Raw genomic sequence first — 27517 nt, 5'->3', positions numbered from 1 at the left:
GGTATAGGTCCTACAGGCAGCAGGCAGAAGTAGGGCCTCGTTCAGGACAGAATGAGGATAGGGGTAGAGGCTTCTCCCACCCAAATCTCTTTGAAGCCTCCGAGTCTCCAGACCCTAATTTAGGAATGAGAAAACAAATGAAATTGTCTTCTTCATCCAGAAAAACAATTCTGGAGCCCCTCACATATGTGAGACCCCTGTTATGAATCCCACTAGTCCACTGAGAGGGTACAAGATCAGTCCAAGAGGCAGGCAAGAGGCATGGTCAAACAGTCCAGGGTCAGTTCCAGATCAGGCAGAGGTATGTACAGAATCGGTAGGCAGAAGCGTGGTCGAATAACAGTCCAGGGTCAGTTCCAGGTCAGGCAGAGGCATAAACAGAATCAGTAGGCAGAAGCGTGGTTGAATAAAAAGCCAGGATCAGTTACAGAGCAAGCAGAGGCATAAGGGGTGTGAAGGTAAATGGCAGGAAGTGAGGGTTATGGTTACCATACTTCACTAATTATTCACTGAAGTATGGTAACGGCAGAAACAGTCACCTATGCAGAAAGAGGCCTGGTTGGGAAGGGCATTGGGCACAATGATAAGTGGTGTCTCTTCTCAATCCTCGTTTGCTGCACACCCGACATTTTTTCTGATGTCTTCGGCCTGTTGGTCTGGGAGGGATTTTATCAGGAAAGTGGCGTTCAGAGAGTCTGCTAATTACATCGGATCGAATGTTTTCTGGCGGGCCATTAGGGTATATAAGGGCAGTGCCGATTTCCTCCTGGTAGCCAAGGAAGGGTATGGGTCTTTCTGTGGATTTTCGATAGATTACATACGTGTTGTATATGGCCAAATTAAATAAATAAATTGAATTTTTTTTATACCACTGGTATGTTCTTCTTGTGGAAAGGTAGAGTTCGAGCATCTGGTCGTTCAAGTCGACACCCCCCATGAACATGTTGTACTCATGGATACAAGTTGGTTTTTGTATTGGGCCATTCCTCCTGGTGATCTCAACGAATGTATTGTTGTGGATCGAAGAAAGCATGTACACATCCCTTCTGACCCTCCACTTCACAGCCAAAATTTCCTCGTTCCGTAAACTCGCCGCTTCGCCTTTTCTTAACTTTTTGTTGACGAGGCTTTGAGGAAAGCCCTTCCGGTTCATCCTTACCGTGCCACATGCTGGAGTTTTCTTTCTATGGAGGTTGCGGAACAGGGGTAAACTTGTGTAAAAATTATCCACATAGAGATGGTAGCCTTTCTCCAGGAGTGGGTGTCATAGTTTTGCAATAGAGTTTGTCTGCTTACCTGTTTCCATGTGTTCATCTCTAGAGACTAGCCAACCCTCACCTGACTGCTTTTGTAATCCATCCTCTGGCATGACTCTACCCTAGCTCCTATCAGAGAACTCTATATTAACCTGTGCACTGCAGGACAACCCTGCTGATCAAACTTTTTGTGTTAGCTTCCTGTTACCTGCCGTGTGCTCTGCTGTTGTTCCGTTACCGACTTTGGCGTGTCTTTGACTATCCCTGTTTGCCTGTGATCCTGACCTTTTGGCGTGTCCCTGACTATTCCTGTCTGCTTGTGGCCCCTACCTTGGCTTTGTCCCTTACCATCCTTATCCTCCTGTTGCCTACTATGGGTGTGAGCTGGGGGAGCCTGGGGGTCGCGACCTGGAGCCAGTTGCAGCCAAGTCCATCCTCACTAGAGGCTCTGGTGAACACCTGCTGGCTCTTAGACTCTGCGCCCCAGTGAATCTTACGCTCTAACCCCGGTGGGATCCATCTTGGTGTTTCGGCGGCCCTGCCTTCCTTATTGCCTTGACTCCCGTATATAATTATCAATAAGTAATAATGTGCCATAAATATATTATATATCAGATATGTTCATTACAATAATTCAATACAAAACCTTACCGTATTTCATGTAAAGTCCCGTTCTTTTTGCTCTTTGTACATTAATATAAGGATGGAGGCTAGTGACCACGTCATTGCATCATATAAAGTCCCCCAAAAAAACCTCTCCCCGTTAACGTGTCTATACTTACCTGCTCTGTGCAATAGTTTTGCACAGAGCAGCCCCAATCCTCCCCTTCTGGGGTCCCCCGCCGGAGCTCCAGGCCCCTCCTCTTCATTGGGTGCCCCCACGCTGCTTTCCCTGGGGGCACCCATCCGGGCACGTTACCAAGGCACAGACAGCGAGACTCAGCCCCCTGCTCCCGTGTCACAGCTTTTGATTGACAGCTGCGGGATATAATGGCTCCTGCTGCTATCAATCTGTAAAGGTTTTCAGTGTCCCTGTGCCCCCTCCCTTCCCTACGTGAAGGGGAAAAGAGGGGAGAAGAGATTTCTTCCTTTACTTCCTCTTCACACAGCATTGGCTCTTCCTGCTGTCAATCAGATGCTGTGAGGAAGTAGAGGGCGGGCCTAAGTCCCACTTTGTAAGTCTATGGAGTGTGCTCCATCAACACAGAAACTAATCTATCCCCATAGCCAGCAGCTGGCTATGGTAGTCCCTTAAAAGAAGAGGAGGAGCCTAGATGGCCTCCGGGGATCCCAGAAGAGGAAGATATGGGCCACTCTGTGCAATACCACTGTACAGAGCTGGTAAGTATAAAATGTTTGTTATTTTAATGAAATTTTTTTTTTTTACTTTAGTAACACTTTAAGACTTTACAACCACTTTAACCCTAGCAAACACTTTTTAAGCAGTTTTGTTTAACCTTTATGTTTGAGTATATATCTATGTTTGTCCCAAGTTCAACCATGCTTAAGGTAGAACTAAAGGCAATTCTTTTTTTTTCATTTTGGATAGAGTAAGTGAGGGTTATAACCCCTGAAAGGTTTATTTTGCTATCTGTGTCCTATTGGGGAGATTTCCCTTCACTTTCGTATAGCCAAATCAAGAAGTGAGAAGAAATCGCTCTAGTTCTTGGGACCCTTGTGACAACCAGGGATTCCCTCATTTTAGTGACTTCATTGGAAAATACCTCCCGATTCCTGTTTGGTAGACAACCCAAAATTTGTGATTTTCTTTTACTTTTTGGTAAAAAGTTGCACCCAACATTAATGTTAATACCCTGAATTGAGGAAGTGGCAATTTAACCGCTTGCCGACCAGAGGTCGTCATTTTACTGCGGCAGGTTGGCACGATCCCGTGAACCGTCGTAGCTACAGTGTTTTCCCAAAAGTAAGACATCCTCCGAAAGTAAGACCTCCCAGGGTAAATAATCCACACAGGGGTGGGTGGTGGGGGGGGCTCACAGGGTTGATTTGAGGGGGGTCAAATGGCACAGGTGGATCAGAAGGGGGAAGGGGGGATCAAAATGGCAAAGGTGGATTAGAAGGGGGAGATCAAGATGGCACAGGTGGATTAGAGGGGGGGGGGGGGGTCAAGATGGCACAGGTGGATTAGAAGGCGGAATCAAAATGGCACAGGTGGATCATCAGGGGGGAATTAAGATGGCACAGGTGGATTAGAAGGGGGGGGTCAAAATGGCACAGGAGGGTCAGAAGGGGGATCAAAATGGGGGGGAATCAAAATGGCACAGGTGGATTAGAAGGGGAGAATCAAGATGGCACAGGTGGATTAGAAGGGGGGGATCAAAATGGCACAGGAGGATCAGAAGGGGGGAGGAATCAAAATGGCACAGGAGGATCAGAAGGGGTACTAAAATGATAATCTGGTAACTGGTAAAAAGTGCTGGTATATTTTTACTCATAGACATGAGCGCAAAAAGAAAGAGCTACTCCATGGAGTACAAGAAAGGAATCGTGGAAGACTCTCGGGGCCAAAATCTTAATGCTTTCTGCAAAGAGATGTTTAATATCCGATTGGTCTGAAAATGGCGAGCAGAGTATGGTAATCTCATTGAACAAGTGGACAAGGGAAATGCTAAAAAGCGCCAGTGTGGATCAGGTCGGCAACCATTATTTTCGAGCTGGAAGACCTGATCTGTGAATGGGTTGTTGACAGGAGAGCAAAGGCTTTGGTTGTGAATAGGGCTCAGATTCAAGAATTTGCCCATGCAATAGCACCACAGTTTGGCATAGCCCCCGAAGACTTCAAAGCATCACAACACTGGCTGGATAATTTCCTTCAGCGAAGTGAACTGTCTTTAAGAAGATCCACAACACTGTTTAGGCTGGAAGATGCTCAAGTTATTAAGCGAGCACTTGCATTCAAGTCCTTTATTGATGATGCTGACTTCTCTAAATACAATCTTTCCAACATGATTGCTATGGATGAAACTGCAGTGTTTATGGGCCAATCATCTCAAACAACAATTGAACAGCGGGATGCCTCCTCAGTGTACATTCCCTCCACTGCTTACGAAAGTGCACATGTTACCTTTATTTTGGCAATTCGTCTGGATGGCACTAAAATACCACCTTTAATCAATTCTAAGGGCAAGAAGGAAAAGATTGAACGTGTTTCGGGCATTTTTATTCTTGAAACTGAAAAGGCCTGGGCCCCGCAAGCAGTTATAAGGAAGTGGGTCGATTTAATGCGAGGGAGCCAAAGAGGTCTGCTAATCTGGGATGCAGCAAGCACTCACCGCGCTAAAGACATGAAGAAATTTCTTCACGAAAGAAGAATAGATCAAATAATGATTCCTGCAGGAATGACGGCCTTTTTCCAGACTCTTGACATTGCAATAAACAAGCCATTCAAGGACAATTTGCGCATGGAAATTAATGACTACATTGAAAATAGAATGGCGAGAAATCAGCGTGGCAACTTTGTGAAACCTAAACTGCAAGAGGTTGTGACTTGGGTGAAGAATTCATGGGAGAAAATCACTGACAGTTGCATTGCAAATGCACTACGAGCAGGCTACCTTGACAAGAAGTACTCATTTAAAGAAGAAGTAAACCCTGATGAGTTTACTTCCTCTTTCATTCCCTGCAAAGGCAAAGCATAATGGACTACTATGCATCGCATAGTAGCCCATTATGTGTTACTTACCTGACACAGGAGCCAGCGAAGTCACCGCTGTCCCCTGTAGTCCGCCACATCCATCTTCTCGGTGGGTCTCGCAGCTCCGTCGCTGTCATTCGGTGAAGCCGCGATGACGTCACTCCCGCGCATGCGCACGGGAGCCGAGACGCACGGCATTGCGCGGCATCTTCGTTATCGAGGATGCCACGCTCAGTGCGCCTGCGCGCCGCTGTCTACCGTAGACAGAGGTGCCCGTCTTCGGGCAAATATCTCCTAAACCGTATAGGTTTGGGAGATATTTTTGGACCTACAGGTAAGCCTTAATCTAGGCTTACCTGTAGGTCAAAGTGGTTTGTAAGGGTTTACAACCACTTTAAGGACAGTGCTATTGCTAAACATGAGAGATTTGGTCCATTGATTCTGAAAGAAATGGTGTCACACGACATTCACCAGGAAATGCAGGGTTTGGATTGTTATGATGATGTTCCAGAAGATGATGACATGACTGTCATTGAATAAATCTTACTTTGTATTCATACCGTACTGTATACAGGTAATAAATTACCTTTTTTTTGTAAAACAATAAATGTGTAACATGTTTTCTTCATGGACAAATAAGACATACCCTGAAAATAAGACCTAGCACATCTTTGGGAGCAAAAATTAATATAAGACACTGTCTTATTTTCAGGGAAACAGGGTATATGTCAGCTTGCGGGTTAAGGATAGCAGGCACGCGCCTGCTGCACTGTGGGGCGCCGATGCTCGTGGCCGACGGTCACATTGACCTTGATGACCACAAGCAATCGCAATCACGAGGGACAGAAAAATTTGTCTGTAAACACACAAATCCGTGTTCTGTTCTGAGAGGAGTGACAGATCGTGTGTTCCTGTTAGCTAGGAACCACAATCCGTCACTTCCTCTAGTCAGTCCCCTCCCCCTTCAGTTAGAATGACCTCCCAGCGACACAGTCAACCCCTTGATCGCCCACCAGTGTTAACCCCTTCATTGCCAGTGACATTTTTACCGTAATCAATGCATTTTTATAGCACTGATCGCTGTATAAATGACAATGGTCCCAAAAATGTGTCAAAATTGTCCTATGTGTCCGCCATAATGTCGCAGTCATGATAAAAAACGCAGATCCCCACCATTACTAGTAAAAAAATAAAAATTAAAAAAAGAAATAATAAAAATGCTATAAATCTATCTCCTATTTTGTAGACGCTATAACTTTTCGCAAACCAATCAATATATTTTTTTTTACCAAAACTATGTAAATACTGCTTTTGCGCATTGAAAAAGGAAGCCACACATTTTTGATCATTTCACTTTTTAATCAAAGCACATTCACATGTGCGTTTAGAAAAGGGTTTTACAACAAACCAACATATTGGGTGTATCAAAAACATTGTTTAAGGTCATTTTTGGGTAACTTGGTGTTTTTGTGTAAACGGGCATTTATCAAAGAGTAACATACAGAACACAGGAACTTACAAAGTTCAACTTTGAAAAGTGAAGACAATATCAGACATGAGTATGTACAAACTGGGCTGATATTGCCTTCATCACATGGGGTGTCACCCCTGCAAAATCCAAATTTGGAAGATGCACACAGTGTGTCAACATGTGCTATCTCCCATCATGGGGGATCAATGTACCTGTTTTGAGGCTGCAACCCCTTCATCTCAGCCACTTTCCTCAAAACTCGTACATTGATCCCCCATGATGGGAGATAGCGCATGTTGACACACTGTGTGCATCTTCCAAATTTGAATTTTTGTAAAAGACAAAAGTTGTTGTTTAAAAGCAAAAAAATAAAACCCTAGCTAGTTTGGGGTGTTTCACACTCTCCCCAAAACATCAATGATGTTCTTCATTTTATTTTTAACATCATTGATATTTTGCTGTATATTTTCTAAATCCCGATTGCACCCCATTATCTCCCCAATCAGGATCTGGGCACTTTCACTGGTAAAATGTGATTCTTCTTCCACATCACCTACAAAACAAAGCAAAAAAACACACCATGTATTATAAATATGACGACATACATTGATGAGCTTACCGGAAGCTGTGTTCTCCAACACTCACCTGTTGTGGTGACAATTTGTCCAACTTCAACGATCTCTCCTTCCTCCTCCTCCTGCTCCTCTGCTTCTGGTGTTGGAATTTTGCCTTCTTTGGGAGGTGTGGGGTCCCTGGTGTCCTCAGACTTCCCGAGTCTTCTCTCCCCTATGAGAATGTAAAAAAGGAATAATTAGCACACAGAGGGCAGAAATTGGAATATGAAACATTGCTTGGAAGAGTTCAAAGGTGAGAACATTATAGTGGACACTTTGTTAAGCTGGAATACTTATCTGCAGAACGATGTTTCTTACTAACGAATGAAACCATGAACTTGAAAGTGGCCATTTTAAACTGTACAACATGAAATCAAAGAACATGGAGCAGTATGCAAGCAAGAATAATCATATGAACACACAACAACTACTTACTTTTTTGAAGAACACGCTTGATCCTTCTGTACTGATCGTGCTCCCTCAGTTTCAGGTCTGACCAGCGTTTTCTCAGTTGATCCTTGGATCGGCGTACCCGAAAATTCTTCTGAAGACTCTTCACAACTTTAGTCATGATCTTGGCCTTTCTGATATTTGGGTAAGGTCCATACTTCCCACCATAGTCGGTCCTGTTCAATATGTCCACCATCTCCAACATCTCTACCAAAGACATATTTGAGGCCTTAAATCTTCTCTTCCTGGATCGGGACGTTTCAGGCTCCAGGCTTTCCTCACCCTCCTCCTCGTTAGTGGAACTCTGATTGCACACCTGCGTTCTCTCCGCCATGTGCTCTCCCCACTGCGCCGAAAGCGAAGGGGCGGGGAATAGTCTAGAAAGAATGTCAGGGGCGGGCGGAGTTTCACGCATGCGCACTGTATATAAAACGTATAACTGTATATACAAATGTATATAAAACGCAACACGCGTGTGTTGTCCGTACGATCTGTGAACAGAGTGAGGAGCTGACACGACGATCGTGCAAACAAAGGTAAAAATTTTAACTTGGTACATCACTAGACCAGACTGCCTCTATCTAGGCCTATGTTGGGACAAGATTAGGAGGGTTTATCATGGCATTATTAGTATTTTAGGGTTTGTCTTGTGTTGTGTCTTGCAGACAAGATGGATCCCTTCCAAAGCGCCAATTTTATGGGGCTATTCCTTAAAGGGTACAGGGAGCTGCCCTGCCTGTGGCAGATCAACAGCCCATTTTATCATGACCGAAGAAAGAGGAAGGCAGTGCTGGAGAGACTTCTTTCTTTGGTGCGGATCATGGTCCCCACGGCAGACATGGCCTATGTTAAGTTGAAAATTGGTGCCATGAAGATTACATATCTCAGGGAGAGAAAGAAGCACCTGGAGTCCCTGAGATCAGGAGATCCAGATGCCATTTATTACCCCAGGATGTTGTACTTTGAGAGGCTGTATTTTCTGGTAGACCAGGGGGAACCCACGCCACCACTCAACCGTCTTCCTTCAAGGCTTCCTTCACCCCCAGCTGAGGCTTCCAATGTCCAACCTTGGCCTTCCAGGCAACAACATGTGGTGGGGCTCAGCTTGAGACAGGTATTGCATTGTTGACCATATTTCTTTTCGTACATTTAATGATGTTAACTAGATTTTATTATTGATCAGTAAGTTGTGATTTAACAAAGTGGTTTACATATCAATAGACAGTAGTGACCAAAAATGATTGGGACAAGAATGAAAAATGCTGAGCTCAGAATGATAGTCTGTTCTATTTGGTAACATTCAAGTTGCAACAATCATGAGCTAAAAATGGTGTGGCTGATGAGCAAAAAAATAAAACTATGTCCCATTTTCAAACACAGGAAGACCTCAGCTGGGGGGAGGCTGTGGCAAGTGGCAGCCAGGAGGTCGACCATCGCACTCCTTCTCCTTCTTCTCCTGCCACAACTACAGGAGCCCAGCCACAGCCTCGAAGGATGACTGGTGGGAAGTGCCTAAGGAAGACAAGAGAGTGATGGCCTGGGTTCAGTCTGGTCTGATAGAAGATGTAGCCTCTTGAAGAACCACATCCTGGGGACATAGATGGCATCTGCTTTTCCTGATCTCTAGGACTTCTGGACCAGACTTCTCTCCCTGAGATATGTACTCCTCAGGCCACCAATTTTTCTTTTTCTAATTAGTTCATATCTGCCCTGGGGGCCAAAGGCTTTGCCAAATTGACAAGTTTATCCAGCGCTGCCTTCCTCTTTTTAGTTGTTTGAGACCTAAATAAAGTTTTTCTTTGTTTGAATACTTGCGTATGTGTTTTACTTCCAAAAGGCCAATTTATTTGTGAGCAGGCAGGTACATTTCAAAAATACAAAGTGAAATGAATAATAAGGGGCACCAACACTAAACAACCTCCTGTAGATTAAAAAAGAAAAAGAAAATGCAAAAAAGATAATAATGTTTTTGTGGTAAGTTGACACACAAAACACACCCCAAAAAATGCAAAGATGAGCAAACTGTCAAAAAATGAGATGTTTATGAAAAAAAACAAACACAAAATTCCCCCCAAAAACAAAAAAAAACAACAAAAAAAAAATTTGTAGATGTGACGATTTAAAAAAATTTATTGCTGAAATGAGTAAAAAAAGAGTCAGGAAATACGTTCGGGAGAAGTGTGTGTGACTATGAGCATCAAAAGAAGTTCATTCTTGCAGCATTGTAAAGAACAAGAGAATGCGCTTCATGAAAGAATTTTTAACATTGCAGCGTGGCGAATGTGCTATATCGATTACGAGCAGTAGTTTTACCTGAACGAGCGCTTCCGTGTCCAAATTTGATTGTGAGCATTCGTGGCACCTTGTCCGTTGGAGTAGGCTACACACGATCGGAGCATTTTGTCGGAAAATTTTATCGGCAAGTTGGAAAGATTGGTCCGTCGGATATTCCGACGGAAACAGTCCGATGCAGACCACACACAGTCGGAATATCCGATAAAACGATCCGATCGGAAACATTCCGTCTGAATCTCCGACCGTGTGTACAAGGGCTTAGACTGACTTTTTTGTTGACTCTGTGAATTTACCAAGATGAAATAACAATGGGAAGTGGCAGGAGCTGTTTCACGAGTCTATACACCGTACACCGCTACCAGGCGGTAACAACCATGACACATTTACTATCTATTTTTCATCCCTGCCCTTACATTTTAGAAAAGCTCAGGCGAGACAAAGGCATCATTAATGCCTGTCTGGGCACCAGGAAAAGCCAATGTCTTACTGCAGTTGCTTGGTCTATATAGAGAAGAGAACAAATCGGTATATGTCTCACATTTGTGCTATACAAGGAGATGCTTTATCTGTAAATACTTTATTTCTTTTATTCTTAGGAAGTCAACTGAATTTTCAAAGTTCCCCTGTATCCATAAATAAATGACTTTGCAACCTTTGTGATAGCCCAGTTCAGTTGGTAAGCATCACTCCAGTTACCAAGGCTTTAGTAAGAAAGCGATAACACCTATTTTTATCCTCTAAAATACAGGTCAGTGTGTTTAAAGTATTCCCAGAGCCTGCCTGCTTTAAAAACAGAGATATTTGCAGAACAGATTTTTTCATTGAGCTGTTGCACACTGTTTAATGACTGAGTATGTTTTCACAAGTAGCAGTACCCTACCGGTGATTAATATTTATGTACTATAGGTAAGCCAAACCTTTTTTGTGTTTTTAAAGTAGAGAATAGTTAGAACCCTTATAATTTTTTTTCTATCTTTGTTACAAGCAGGAAGAGGAGATCTCTCCAAAGTCAGTAGATATCCCCCTTAAGCTGGCCATAGATGGATTGAAATTAGACCAGTTGCAGCAGGGACTGGGCAAATTTCAATCTATCTATGGCTGTTTCCTAGACATGTGTGATTAGTTTCTTGCAAATCGAAAATTTGTTATAATTTCCATAAATTCGTACATTTGGGAGGATCCGAAATACGAATTGCTATGCTTCCGAATTTTGTACGAAATACAAAATTCTATTTACGACTTTCGGATCCAAATTTCTAACGAAAATTCGGAATTGTAACGAAAAGTTAACCACTTCAGCCCCGGAAGGATTTAACCCCTTCCTGATCAGAATGTTTTTTGCGATTCGGCACTCCGTCGCTTTAACTGACAATTGCGCGGTTGTGCGACGTGGCTCCCAAACATTGGCGTCCTTTTTTTCCCACAAATAGGGCATTTTTTTGGTGGTATTTTATTTTCTTTTTATTTCCTTTTTATTTCCTTTTATTTTTTTTAAACAAAAAAAGTGAAAATTTTTACAAAAAAGCTTTTTCCCTCAGTTTAGGTTGATACGTATTCTTCTACATATTTTTGGTTAAAAAAATAAATAATTATTGGTTTGCGCAAAAGTTATGGCGTCTACAAAATAGGGGATAATTTTATGGCATTTTTATAAAAAAAAATTTCACTAGTAATGGCAGCGATCAGTGATTTTTATCATGATTGCGACATTTTGGCGGACACATCGGACAATTTTGACACATTTTTGGGACCATTGGCATTAATACAGCGATCGATGCTATAAAATTGCATTAATTACTGTAAAAATGTCACTGGCAGTGAAGGGGTTAACCACTAGGTGGCAGTGTAGGGGTTAAGTGTTCCTAGGGGCGTGTTTCTAACTGTATGTGGTCGTGGCCGTGGCTGTGTGTGACACCACACTGATCGCTGCTCCCAATGACAGGGAGCAGACGATCAGTGTGCTGTCACTAAGCAGAACAGGGAGATGCTGTTTACATCGGCATCTCCCCATTCTTGAGCTCCGTGACAAAATCACGGGTATCCCCGCAGCGATCGAGTCCGTGGGACCAACGACTACGGTCACAGAGCTCTCTGCACGCGCACCGTGGGGAATTCAAAGTAACGTACGGGTACGCTACTTTGCCCAGCCGTGCCATTCTGCCGACGTATATGTGCAGGAGCCAGTCGGGAACCGGTTAACGAACCTAAAAGTTAAAAACCCAGGAAGTCAGCACAGGAATGGTGGGAGCCACTCATAATGATAAATTCATCATAACGAACATTCGTAATTGTTACGAAAAGTTAACAAACCTAATGAAAATTCGTATTTCTTACGAAATTTCAGTCACGAATTACAAAATACGAATTAATTCTAATAAGAAACGGAATAATACAAAACAAATTTATTGATGACGCACATGTCTACCGTTTCCTCTCAGCAGAAGTTAGTCTAATGATTTGACATTTGTTCAACGGGAATGTTGGAAAATTGATCAGTGTACTCTGACTCAGTGTATTATTTTCTCCAATACTGAAAAAAATAAATAAACTGGCTTTAAATGGACTTTGAGCTGCATCAATAATTATTGGTAGGTTAAATAATATGTAAAAAAAGAAGGGTGGAAGGGTATCTGCGCTATCTAAAATATTGTGAAAAAGCAGCCAGCACAGTTCGTTGATCATCATACACAAATATATAAAAAGTCCAAAATGCATCGCTTCAAATTGTCATTATTTATAAGCAGTTTTGTCATTGTAGAGATAGGGAATGTGAAGATCTCTTCACCAGCTTCATTTTGAAGGAACAGCACACCACCCCCAAGTGAACCCAATCTGCTTACCAGAGAGTAATGGTAAAAAGGTATGCATCATAAATCACAAAAGAATCAGGGTATCACACTCCAGATATTGGAAATCGATCACAGGAATTCCATATCCAAATCACATATAGCCACCAACTCATCAGACTTCAAAGCAGGGATGCATATTGATAAACGCTCATCAATGAGATACAACCCAAATGGAAAGAAAATAAGGCAGCAATAGTGAAGCCCATAAGATATAAAAACAACAATTTATTGTAGTCCACTTATAGGTAGTAGAAAAAAACAGGCATTATGATGTGTGGTAGAAAATCCACAGCTCTCAGCGTGCTTGCATCTGACATGTTTCATCCCATAGGATATCGGAGGGACTAAACATGTCAGGCTGGCCGATGCAAGTATGCTGTGAGCCGTGGATTTTCTACCACACCACAATGTCCTGAAATGCGCCCCCCCTCCCCGCACAACCATTTACTGGGAAGACCAGTGTCCTGTTAATTTTCCTCCCCTAGCTCTCTGAGCTCCTTATAAAAAAAGGGTTAAAAGATTTATAATGCTATATACACTATATTACCAAAAGTATTGGGATGCCTGCCTTTACACGCACATGACCTTTAATGGCATCCCAGTTTTAGTCCGTAGGGTTCAATATTGAGTTGGTCCGTCCTTTGCAGCTATAACAGCTTCAACTCTTCTGAGAAGGCTGTTCACAAGGTTTAGGAGTGTGTCTATGGGAATGTTTGACCATTCTATCAGAAGTGCATTTGTGACGTCAGGCACTGATGTGGATGAGGAGGCCTGGCTCACAATCTCTGCTCTAATTCATCCCAAAGGTGTTCTATCAGATTGAGGTCAAGGCTCTGTGCATCCATGTCTTTATGAACCTTGCTTTGTGCCCTGGTATGCAGTCATTTTGGAACAGGAAGGAGCATCCCCAAACTGTTCCCATAAAGTTGGGAGCATGAAATTGTCCAAAATGTCTTGGTATGCTGACACCTTAAGGAGTTCCCTTCACTGGAACTAGGGGTCAAGCCCAACCCGTGATAAACAAGCCCACACCATAATCCCGCCTCCACAAAAATGATTTGGACCAGTGTACAAAGCAAGGTCCATAAAGACATAGATGAGTGAGTTCGGGGAGTCCTGAACTCAACCCAATAGAACAGTTTTGGGATAAATTAGAGTGGAGACTGCGAGCCAGGCCTTTCTTGTCCACATCAGTGTCTGACCTCACAAATGCCCTTCTGTAAAAATGGTCAACGATTCCCATAGACACACTCCTAAACCTTCTGGACAGCCTTTTCAGAAGAGTCGAAGCTGGTATAGCTCCAATGAGAACTTTAGAATCAAAGCCAAAGGATGGTATCACATTTTCTTGATGGATTCTCTATGATACATTTTTGGCGAAAAAAAGTATTATTTCAATAATAATAATAATAATAATAATAATAATATTTTTTGGGGGGAAAAATGCCAAACCATTAATGCCAAATCTCATCACTGGTGGCACTTTAAGGGGCATAAGCCGGACAATCTTGCAGCTGTGCCACAGGTTAACACTCTCCCCTAAAGTGACTGATAGGCCACAGGGAGAGGGGAGGGTGGAGCACAGGAAGTTGCAGGGAGTGTGCAGGGGGCACACTGGACTTGTAAGAGGAGAGAAAAAAAAACTTTTAGAACACCATGGAGGCCCAGATATTGCAGTTTGCATTACTCTTTGACCTCTGCAGATTCCTAGAGGGCATCAGGGATCGGTGACCAAGAAACCTGAGAGTAGAGTGGCCAGTCCCAGCTGTGCTCCCTGCATAATGGCAACAGCCATGTGGCTCATATTGATCCACTTCCACTGGCCAGACACCAATCTGCAGAAGCTGCCATTAGGAGACAGGCTGTGTCTAGGAGGATAATGTTGGATGTCAGCGTAGGGAGTGGTCATTGGCTACTCTCTATCAAGTTCAACTTTACCTTCCTGGGACCTTATAAATAGATTTGAGTAATTTGAGTAATAATGATCAATGTAAAATAAAAACGTACCATCATCCAAATTCATTGATACGCTGACCCAATAGTAGTAATAAAAAATACACCACAATATCACTGACTACTAACGGGTTTTTTTTTTATGGCGTTTTATTACTACTATTGGGTCAGCGTATCAATACCACAATAGTTCATTAACCCTTCTAGGTGGTTTTGTGTATTGGCCAGCATCAGCAACTGCCCTTTCACACTCCCATCTCCCTTAATTTTTCCTGTTTGAATTTGGATGATGGTACGTTGATGGTTCTCCTGTTCCTGGGGCATTATTACATTACATTATTACGAATGTACTAAAAGCAGTAATTTATTATACTGCAGCTTACCAATTGTTACATGTAGTGGCTGCAATAGTGATCCTGCCAGTAAGTTAGTTATTTTTCAACAGAACAAGCTGAGACAAACCATTTTCCACTGGCAGGGGTGATTACAATGGTCAGCTTTTATTCATTCATATAAAACCTTTATTGCAAAAAAAAAAATATTATATATATATATATATATATATATATATATATATATATATATATATATATCTTCACCCCAGTCTCACCACGCTTACATGCCCTTGGGGGCACGCAGCGTGGTGATCCCGGGCGTGATGGGACACGGCATGACCCCAATCTCAGTGAAAAGCTGATGACACGGCTCTTTACCCATGTGATCAGCTGTGTCCAATCACAGCTGATCACATGTAAACAAGAACATGACGGTTTTTGGCTCTCCTCGCCTCACACTGACAGAGTGTGAGGAGAAAAAAATCTGTGGCATTTCCTCACAGGGGAGACCTGTACAGATAATCAGGGCACTGATCATTAGTGCAGCCCCAACAGTGCCCAGCAGTGATACCAACCTGTGCCCATCAGTGACGCCAATTTGTGCCCATCAGTGATGCAAGTTGCTGCTGCATTTCAGTGCCCATCAGTGCCGCCTATCATTGCCCATCAGTGCCACCTATCAGTGCTGCATATTAGTGCCTCTTCATCAGTGCCACCTCATTAGTGCCCATCAGTGCAGCCTCATCAGCACACATCAGTGAAAACGTTTGGTCTTTTTTTTTTAAGAAAACCAACAGTGATTAAATACCAACAAAAGAAAGCTCTATTTGTATGAAAACAGTTATAAAAAATGTATTTGGATACAGTGTTGCATGACCGCGCAGTTGTCATTCAAATTTTGACGGTGCTGAAAGATGAAAATTTGGCTAGCCAGAAAGTGAGTAAAAGTTAACACTGCTTTAATGTGTATCTCCACTTTTGCATCCCAATTTATATTTGTTACATGTCCCCCTCATATAGCATAACTTGTATAAAATATTTAATTTGCAGCTTGCATTTTTATAGATGCACTATTCTGGACCGTTCAGCAAGGAAAAATCCTAGGTAGTTCTGTTCTGTCTTTAATAGTAGCTTATATTGCTCTCATTCACCTCCAAACTTTTTTTTTTTTTGCTGCCTTGAGCTATTCCTGGAAGAGGGTGGCTTGCATTGGTTCTCCATGGTCTCACTGTATGTCAGACTGTAGCTGCCTTCTCTTGCTCACTCCCAAGATGAGACTATGGGATATGTAACATGCATAGAGGGCACATTACTACAGTTAAATGTACTACTCCTTCCAAACAGAAATTAAGGAGAAAAGGAAAGGTTGGGTGCTCATGAAGGACATGCCAAGGAGGCAGAATGACACAGTAAGAAACAATTTCATGAAAAATAGCGTACAGGGCCAATACATTTGTTGATATGTATGGATTGTATTTGGAGAATAAAAATATTGTTTGGTGTCACTTGAACTGGTTTTTACCCATATTAACCTTGGATGTGGTAGGAACATTAATTTGTGTGTTCTGACAGAAATGAACGTGAACAATTTTGTGTACTCGATAGAGCGCTATTCAGGCTATATAAATACAAGAAATAAATGGTACAGTTCAGTGGGAGCTCTGCATAAATCATACAACATGTTGGTTCTAATAGTAGATTTTTATGGTAACATTCAGAAAACATGGATGCAGACCAAAGGAGGTGAAGCCTGGGAACCATCATTCATGGGTTTGCAGGTCAAAATGATCTTCTTATACAGCCCTGAGCCCAGCAGAATATAGCTCCCCCCTGTAGATCTGAGCATCTGAAGAAATTATTGCAAATTTGCAAAGACCATTATGTAATGCTTTAAACACTTAAATAAATACATCCAGTAACACATCTGTTTTGTGAGCATTCTACATGCTGTTCTGAAAAAGTTTCCGTGCTGATTCCACAGCCCTATGTACCTTGCCTGTTGACACTGCTCAGAATGCATTTTAAATCTATTCTGAGATTGTTCTTTCATTTAAGCCCTCCTGTTGTTTGCTGTTTTGCAGTTTTCCGCTCAAAGCTAAAATAACATTAGCTTTTCGCTCCCCTTGCAGGAAAAGTGCAGGATTACAGCCAGCGAGAACACCAACAAATTAAGGAGGGCTGCTCATTTAATGCCATTAGGAGACTGCTGGAATCTTGATCTGGGAAAACAAAACAGGACTACTTTCTGATTTTTACAATTCGTTATTTTCAAAAATAAAAATTGGGCAAAACCATTGGAGATAATGTTATTATGAGCTGACCACATTGGAGCAGTAAAGAGGTAAATTATCATTGTACCTATTAACTGCTTTATGCCCAAGAGATCTTTGCTTAGTTTAAAGCCACATTAATTCCGAATTAAAAAGCAAAAAATACTATTAACTCAAAAAAGTACCATCTATTGCTCTCAGCTTCCTCTAAATCACCAAATTCTTTTTTGTCCTGCTCTGACTTGCTGTTAGAGGATGGTTACGTTCTCCATGATACCACTGTATGAATGAATGTAGTCACCCTGACTTGCTCACTCCTGAGATGGACTATAAGATTTGTAGGGTACATAGAATAGTATTCATGACCACAACTAATGTGCACTATTCATTCCAAACAAACAGAAGAGCGGGGGCAAAAGGAGAGTTTCAGGAGCTCACAGAGGATGTTACAAGAAGGCAGAAAAACACAGTAAGGAGCAATTTCATGACAAATAGATTACAGAGCCATTAAGTAGTTTTGGGATAGAGTTAAAGAAACCTTGTTATGAGACAAATATTTGGGGGGGGGGGGCTTCTAAAAAACTAAATATGCCTGTTGTTCAAATTGATTTGTTAGCTTCAGAACAAGCAGCTCTGCCAGCCAAGCAAGTAGCATTCCAGGTAAATTTATCTTGCAGGGTAGCCAGGTGCTGAAAATAAATACGGAATTAAAATAATGGCCATTTACATGTTTAGCCATGGTGTAATTTGCATAACAAAGTTGAGCGCTCACACATAACAAACCCCAGGGCATTATTGTGATGGCATAATCTCTATCAAGAGACAGGTTATTCCTTCTAACACAACTGTTCCTAATTAGTACTACAGGTGTGACCTCAGAAAAAGCAATTAAAAAAGATATTTTTGGGGGGCGTGGCAGGAACAGACACACTGACTGAGCTTGCTGCTTTGTGATCCCCGCTCCAGAAAGAGAGGCAGCAGTGTTCAGTGGGCTCCTGACTGGTTACGACATGTCCACACGCAACCGTACAGCTGCACTCCCACTCGAGGGGGGGGGGGGTGAAGATCCAGGCAAAGTGGGAGAGTCGCGGCCCAGGAGGAAAGGAGGTTTGGCTCTCCTGACCTGACTGGAGGGGCGTGCGTGGCCATGTATCCCTAAACCCAGGGCAGAGTTGCATAGATCTGGAGAGGGACCCCTTGGGAAAAGGTAGAGACCCTGTGGCTTACGTGGGTGAAGTTGTGAACCCAGAAGGCGAGCATGCTGGAGGGGATCCGAAACCCTCAGGAGGTGGAGGGAACCCCAAGATGGATGGCTGAACCCTTGGAAGGGGAAAGCTTTGGTACTACAAAGCCCAGCAGTGAATATGCAAAAATCTTGTGATGAATCCAGAGACAGCCTCTACAGATTTATCATATAGAACTCTTATGCAACAAAGAATGATCAAACCATTGCTGGAAGTTTTATGAGCAGCTGAGGTTAAATATCATTGGGGATATCCCTTTAAAGTGGTTGTAAACCCTTACAAACCACTTTGACCTACAGGTAAGGCTAGATTAAGGCTTACCTGTAGGTCCAAGCAATATCTCCTAAACCTATATGGTTTAGGAGATATTTGCCCGAAAACGGGCACCGCTGTCTACGGCACATGCACCGTAGACAGTGGCGCGCAGGCGCACTGAGCGCGGCATTTCCAAGAATGGAGCTGCCGCGCGTGTCGACTCAGGTGCGCATGTGCGGGAGTGACGTCATCGCGGCTTCGCCGAATGACAGCGGCGGAGCTGCGAGACCCCACCAAGAAGATGGATGCGGCGGACTACAGGGGACAGTGGCGACTTCGCTGGCTCCTGTGTCAGGTAAGTGACACATAATGGACTACTATGCGATGCATAGTAGTCCATTATGCTTTGCCTTTGCAGGGAATGAAAGAGGAAGTAAACTCATCAGGGTTTACTTCCTCTTTAAGGTTATAGCAGCGTGGAATGGGACAACAGCAAGACTTAAAACTAAAGATGATTTGCAACACTTAACAGAGGTGCTAGAGCTCCCTCTGGTGGACTTTCTGGATTGGAGACTGAATAATTGTAAACCATCATTACAATGACTAGAACGATGAGTGCTGGCTAAAGGTCGACGGAAGATCAATGTGGTCACAGCGGGAAGCATCGATAGCATCGATAGTTTCAAAAAACGATTAGATAAGCACCTGAATGACTGCAACATACAGAGATATACAATGTAATACTGACATATAATCACACACATAGGTTGGACTTGATGGATATTCTTCAGGTGGGGAGGATGCTGTTTTGCTTTTTTTCCCTCCGTTCTCTCTTCCTCCCCCCCCCCCCCCCCCCATTCTTCCCCTTTTTTATTTTCTTTCTCTCTCCCTTCTCCCCCAAAAAAAATTTCTTATTTTTTTTTTTCTTACCCCTTCATTGAGGATATTGGAGGTGATGTGCTAAAATATTGATAAATAAGAATGTTATAAGAATATAAATGGAAGCCTGGGGTTCACGAGGTACTCTGTTCATGTTTTTATCCATCTTTCCCCCATTAGGTCGGTACCGAGACAAGGGGCTATGTTTTCTGCCAAGAGGCAGGGGACGACTCCGTGCACAAGTGGTGCACCTCTGCATGGACTCATCCTCCTTTTAGGGCGACATGCCATAGACAGTGACACAGTAGGTTATGGGTTTTTAGATGGTTTTGTGTGGGTTTTTTTCTCTCTTCTTTCTCCTCACCAGATGCATCAAGGGTGAGAGAGTTCAGAAGACTGGGAACAGGCACCAATCAGGCACATCAGCATAGTAAGAGATTCATGGAAGTAGTGAGAGAATGACAGGTAGAATGAAGATTGTATCATCTCTGGCATGAACTGCGTCACATGAAGAGATAGTATTCCTGCAAGAGATGTACTTCATGGCAGGGTCAACCCCTCGTATGCCTCTTTTTCCATATACCCAATGGTTCCATGCACCCTCACCTATTTTTATGGCCAGAGGAGTTACAATAGCTATTCATAAACAATGCCTCTTAGTACTGATAAAAATATGAGCAGACCCTGAAGGCCCCATTTTTGTTCAGGGCAAGATCCAGGGTCAGTGTTATACCCTTGCTACTATGTATGCCGCCAATAATCACACCATTAAATTTCTACTGTATCTAAAACTTTGAACATTTTGGGTATTCTCTGGGAAGGTTTACTGTTGGTGGGAGGGGATTTTAGCATCACATTAGACCCCGGTTTAGACACTTATTTGGGGAAAACCTTTGTGTCTCATAAGGCTTTAAGACATGTTAAACAGCACCTTCACTTTTTGCATTTGGTGGACAGTTGGAGAGTTCTGCAAGAGCGGGACAGGGATTTCAGCTATTACTCCAAAGCACATAACGTATATTCAAGGATCGATATGTTGTCGGTCGATCAATATTATTTAAAATATGTACATTCATCAACTATTGAGCCAATCACCATGTCAGACCATGCCTCGATAAGCTTAACAATATGTCTGGAATTGATTGGGGGCATAGAAAGAACATGGCAATTGAATGAATCTATTTTGGATAATACACAGATGGTGGAATCCCTGTCCCGCATATTAGCATTATATTTTGAGACCAATACATCAGAGGTGGTGTCTGACCAAGTGGTATGGGAAGCCCATAAGGCAGTCAACAGAGGGGAATTAATTTCAATGGGGTCACGCATTAGATAAGGGAGACAGAAAGAAATGGTTGAGCTTCTAGAGGAAATACACAAACATGAAATTAGACACAAGGCCCATTTAAACCTGGGGACGTGCAGAGAGTACAGAAACTGCGGGCAGATTTAAAAGAGCTTCTTGATCAAAAAGTTCAAAATAAAACACAGATATTTTGCCCACGGTTTCTATGAACAAGGGAACAAGGGTGGGAGACTACTGGCTAGACAATTAAAGAAACAACAGGATTTACGCCATGTTCACACTATAAAGGTAGACGACAAGCAGATAGTGGACACCCAAGCAATAGCAGCCAAATGTCACTGCTTCTATGGGTCTATACATAATATAGACTCAGTTCCTGTGGGGACGATGGACGTGTGGATAGAATTCTGGATCTTGAGGCCTTAAAGCTGCAGGTTATTCCATCTGCGGCCCATGAGGAAATGGAAAAAGCTATTTCTATTTAAGAGTTGGGAGGAGCTATTGCGGCTTTGCCATTGGGCAAAAGCCTGGGACCAGATGGTTTCACAAATATGTATTATAAAAAGTTTTCCTCAATCATGTTGACCCCTCTTTGCAAATACCTTAATTCTGTTTGATTCTCTAACCCATTGCCTCCAGAGGCACTGCTGGCTTACGTGACAGTTCTTCCGAAATCAGGGAAGGATCCTCAATGCTATGCCAGCTATAGACCCATTTCCCTCCTTAACTCTGACACTAAACTCCTGGCCTAAATTCTGGCCCTTTGGTTACAAGATCATATGATTAAATTGATTCACCCAGATCAAACAGGGTTTATGAAGGGCTGTGAGGCCAGAGATAACGCTAATCGGGCCCTGCATGTACTGCATTGGATGAAAAAGGACCGAAATAGACCCCGAGCATAGTAATTTCAATGGATGCTGAAAAAGCATTTGATAAGGTGGGGTGGTAGTTTATGATCTGAGTTTTGAAGGAGATGGGTCTGAGAGAACGGATGATGGGGTGGGTGACGGTATTGTATGCAGATCCTAGAGCAAGGTTTAGGGTCAATGGTAGATTATTAGATTATTTTTAGATATGGAATGGGACTAGGCAGGGATGCCCATTGTCCCCATTGTTATTTGCTATGGTGCTGGAGCCCTTTCTACGAACGATTAGGAGAAATAGAAGGATTAAGGGGATTTGTATCGGATCAACGGAACAAAAGATCTCAGCTTGCTCAGATGATCTACTATTGTATCTTTCTTCTACGGAAGAGTTTTTAAAGGAACTGATGTTGGAAATAGACAGGTTTGACCTTGTGTCTAATTTTTAAATAAATATTGAGTTATCAGTGTTGATGCCAAGCCATGTGCCTGTGGGGATGAAGAATACTCTGCAACAACCTCTTCCTTTTGTTTGGCGCCTTGATTCTATATTCTATTTGGGGATCTAGATCTCTTCAGATGTAAAGCGCCTATATGATCTAAATTATGGACCCTTGGTGTTATCTATATTAAAAGACTTGCAGAAGTGTAGAAGTCACACTTTAATGTGGTTCGGCAGGGTAAATGTGCTTAAAATGAGTGTAATCCCTAGAATTACTTATGCCTTACATAGCGTACCCATAACACTTCCACAGACATTTTTCAAACAAATGCAAAGAACTTTTATGAACTTTGTATGGGGAGATAAACACCCTAGGTTGACATATGAAACTCAAAGGAGACAGAAAACGGGAAGGTGGGGTAGGACATCAAGATATGGTGACTTATTACAGAGCCATGGCCCTGGTTTGCATTATGAACTGTGCCATGACTCTGCTGGTAAAGTTTGGGTGCCTCTGGAGAAAATACTAGCGGGTAGGAACCTGGCCGGAGCCCCCTGGATTGCGGTTTCATATAGGGGGTTATCAGAATACGCTTCACCATTGACGAAAACGACACTATTTGGGAAAGAATGACTAGCACGGGAAAGTTTGCCCCCCCATATCCCCCATGACACCACTGGAAGGATTCCCCTGGTTCCCCCCGGTGGAAGAGAAAGGGAGTTTTAATTGTTGGGTAATGGACAGGAAGGGTCATTTTGCTAGAATGGCCCCACAGGGTAAATTGCTACTATTGGCATCATTGGTTTTGAGATTGGGGGAAATACCAATGGCCGTATGGAAATACCACCAAGTGATGGATCCGTTTAATAAGTGGAAGCATCAGGTTAGGCCAGCAAACCCACTTATTATTTTTGAGGAAGGGTGTGTCCTCTTATCAGAGCCAGCCATATGTTGTCTCGAATGTATAAGCTGGTCCAGAGTGCCCAAAAATTGACAACTCCCTATTTTATCCGAGAATGGGAAAAGGGGGCTGGGTTATAATTTTACATCCAAATTAAAAGCATGATAGGGACAACACACCATACTGCAACAAGTTCCCATATACAGGAGATGTCGTATAAGCTCTTGACAAGATGGTATCGTACACCGGTTCGACTTACTCCATCTACTGACTCCATCGGCGGATGTTAACTGCTGGAGGTTATGTAATAAAAACGGTTAATTTCCTCATATATGGTGGCACTGCCTAAAGATTACAATTTAAACAAATATGATTAGTGCGCTAATATCAATATAAATTTAAGAAACACAGTGCTCTTATACATAAGTGTGAATAAAAATTACTAAGCAACACAATACCTCAAGTGCCCTACTCACAACAAAATTCCTGTGTCCCAAGATGCGTGTGTATAAAAATGTAATAATTAATAATTAGCATTCACCTACATCTGATGGAAATATATAGTAGACCAAATATTATAGGTTACACCTCCTATAACTAAAAACTAAAACTGCAATCAGAAGTCACACATAAGATATGAAGCCACAGAGATCAAGAGGAAACATGTATAATATATATATATCTCAGTCCCATATAGATGATCCAAAGCACCCTGCAGCAAAACAAAACTGTCAAATCCAGTTTCAATACTATTCCACTTCTCAGGGTGTACTTTTGTTTTTCTTGATCCTTTCTCCTTGGCTCCCAATTGACATAGATGGAAAGAAAGAAACAGACAATAGCGTACAACTGTAAATGAGAAGATAGACTCTGTATAAACACAGCGATACACTCACAGACACTCGGTCCTTTGTAAGCATAAGATCGCAGCAAAACAGTCAGGCTCACTCCTCCTCACAGCCTCTCCGTGTATAACACCTGTGACTGACGTCACTGGCTCCTCCTCCCGATGTGTTGCGTCACAGGTCACATGACATTTTCAATGGAAATAAGGGTGGATTGGAATATTGAAAGAGGAGAGATATATGAAGTAGTAGGGGGAGGTCATATTGAATAAAAACACAAAAAATAATAGAACATGAAAATAGCAACATGAAATTATACACTTTTTTTGTTTGTTTTTCTCTAGATTGCTTGATACACGTAATAGGGTGCTGAAAAGCTTCCTTCTTAAATTATATTTTGAATAATGTGTTGCATGAAATGAGTTTTGGTTATGAATAGATAAATAGGTGTGGAATTATTATATATACTGTATATATATATATATATATATATATATATATATATATATATATAGATAGATAGATATAGATAGATAGATAGATAGATAGATAGATAGATAGATAGATAGATAGATAGATAGATAGATAGATAGATAGATAGATAGATATTATATATATTTATTTTATTTTTTTCTCTCTTCTTCCTTCCCTTCCAATAGGGTTTAGGTCTGGAGACATGCTTGGCCAGTCCATTGCCTTTACTCCCAGATTCTTTAGCAAGGCAGTGGTCATCTTGGAGGTGTGTTTGGGGTCGCTATGTTGGAATACTGCCCTGTAGCCCAGTCTCCGAAGGGAGGGAATCATGCTTTTCTTCAGTATGTCACAGTACATGTTGCCATTCATGGTTCCCTCAACAAACTGTAGCTCCCCACTGTTAAATGACTGTATGGTCTTGGCCATCATGCTGCAGCTCAGTTTCAGGGTCTTGGCAATCTTCTTCTAGCCTAGGCCATCTTTATGTAGAGCAACCAATCTTTTTTTTCAGATCCTCAGAGAGTTCTTTGCCATGAGGTGTCATGTTGAGCTTCCAGCGACCACTATGAGAGAGTGATAACATCTGCTTCCCATTCATACCTGAGACCTTATAACGCTAACGAGTCACATGACACCAGGGAGGGAAAATGTCTAATTGGGCCCAATTTGGACATTTTCACTTAGGGTTGTGCTCTCTTTTGTTGCAAGAGGTGTAGATATTAATGGCTGTGTGTTGAGTTATTTTCAGGGAACAGCAAATTTACACTGTTATACAAGCTGTACACTCACTACTTTACATTGTAGCAAAGTGTCATTTCTTCAGTGCTGTCCCACAAAAAAATAAACTATTTACAAAAATGGGAGGAGTGTACTCACTTTTGTGAGATATTGTATGTGCATGAAGACATCCAAATTTATGTTGTAGAGCCCCAGACACCCATGTGCAGGAGGACATCCACATTTTATGTTATACGACCCCAGGCACTCATGTGCATGAAAACATCCAAATGTTATGTTGTATAGCCTCAAGAACCCATGTGTTTGAGGCCTTACATTATTAAAATGTTCTTATAGTATTTTCTTTTTAGATTTACCAAAACCATATAATATGAGGTCAAACCTAAACATTTCCAATTTCAATGCAGTCAGGCAGGCCCTTGCACTACATAGTTGAAGGTAAATCTAAAGGAAATTTAACAAGAAAATTATATAATGTATGGCCAGCCTTATACAGTCATCACTGGTAGTGATGGACGAACTTCCGACGGGACGTTTCGCGAACGCAAAACACGAACGCGGCCGAAAGTTCGCGAACCGCAAAGTTCGCGGTGGGCCCCATTGACTTCAATGGCAGGCGAACTTTACAAACCTACAGGTCATATTTCCAGCCACAAAATAATTACTAGCTGTGCACACATAGTCCCACCACATGGCCACTGACATAACACATGTATGAAGTGAATCTGGGATCGACAACTACAAGCATTCTTTTTTTATATGTGAAATTCTGACAATTCAGGACTCAGAAGCGCATGAAGGCAATGAAGGAGAGGGAAGGTCAGGGTAGGCTAAGAAGAGGGTGCAGGAGATGATCACCAGCCCCGTGATATAGAGCACTGACACCAGCACCGTGATAGAGTGATCTGACACCAGCACCGTGATAGAGAGCACTGACATCAGCACCGTGATAGAGAGCACTGACATCAGCACCGTGATATAGAGCACTGACATCAGCACCGTGATATAGAGCACTGACACCTGCACCGTGATAGAGTACACTGACACCAGCACCGTGATAGAGAGAACTGACATCAGCACCGTGATAGAGAGCGCTGACATCAGCACCGTGATAGAGAGCACTGACATCAGCACCGTGACATAAAGCACTGACACCAGCACCGTGATATAGAGCACTGACACCTGCACCGTGATAGAGTGCACTAACACTAGCACCGTGATAGAGAGAACTGACATCAGCACCGTGATAGAGTCATCTGACACCAGCACCGTGATAGAGAGCACTGACATCAGCACCGTGATAGAGAGCACTGACATCAGCACCGTGACATAAAACACTGACACCAGCACCGTGATATAGAGCACTGACACCTGCACCGTGATAGAGTGTACTGACACCAGCACCGTGATAGAGTGATCTGACACCAGCACCGTGATAGAGAGCACTGACATCAGCACCGTGATAGAGAGAACTGACATCAGCACCGTGATAGAGAGAACTGACATCAGCACCGTGATAGAGAGAACTGACATCAGCACCGTGATAGAGAGAACTGACATCAGCACCATGATAGAGAGAACTGACATCAGCACCGTGATAGAGAGAACTGACACCAGCACCGTGATAGAGAGAACTGACACCAGCACAGTGATAGAGTGCACTGACACCTGCACCGTGATAGAGTGCACTGACACCAGCACCGTGATAGAGAGAACTGCCATCAGCACCATGATATAAAGCACTGACACCAGCACCGTGATATAGAGCACCGACACCTGCACCGTGATAGAGTGATCTGACACCAGCACCGTGATAGAGAGCACTGACATCAGCATCATGATAGAGAGCACTGACATCAGCACCGTGACATAAAGCACTGACACCAGCACCGTGACATAAAGCACTGACACCAGCACCGTGATATAGAGCACTGACACCAGCACCGTGATAGAGTGATCTGACACCAGCGCTGTGATAGAGAGCACTGACACCATCACCGTGATAGAGAGCACTGACACCAGCACCGATACCAGCAACTTGCTGCTGGGCCCAAAAAATATGATACCGCTCAACCTCTTCGAACAGGAGGGTACGGGCATATAGTACAGTGTGCTTTGTATGTAAAAGGAAGTGAGCCAAATGTATAAAGAAGGTCTGTGTGCTCGATTAAAAAAATCGTTTATAGAGATATACATGGTCTACTGGTCACATGTGTTGAATTCCTCCGAGATCCATGCCGCATTCATTTTTAGAAATGTGAGGTAGTTAACACTATCGTGAGCTAGGCGAGTACGCTTATGGGTCACGATTCCCCCTGCTGCACTGAACGTCCTTTTCGGACAGGACACTGGACGAAGGGCAAGCCAACAGTTCGATTGCAAATTGGGCAAGCTCTGGCCAGAGGTCAAGTCTGC

Source organism: Lithobates pipiens, unplaced genomic scaffold (genome assembly GCF_037356315.1).
Source record: "Lithobates pipiens isolate NorthernLeopardFrog02 unplaced genomic scaffold, aLitPip1_a1.2 Scaffold_27, whole genome shotgun sequence".
Lineage (NCBI taxonomy): Eukaryota > Metazoa > Chordata > Amphibia > Anura > Ranidae > Lithobates > Lithobates pipiens.
Note: the sequence above shows the minus strand (reverse complement) of the source record.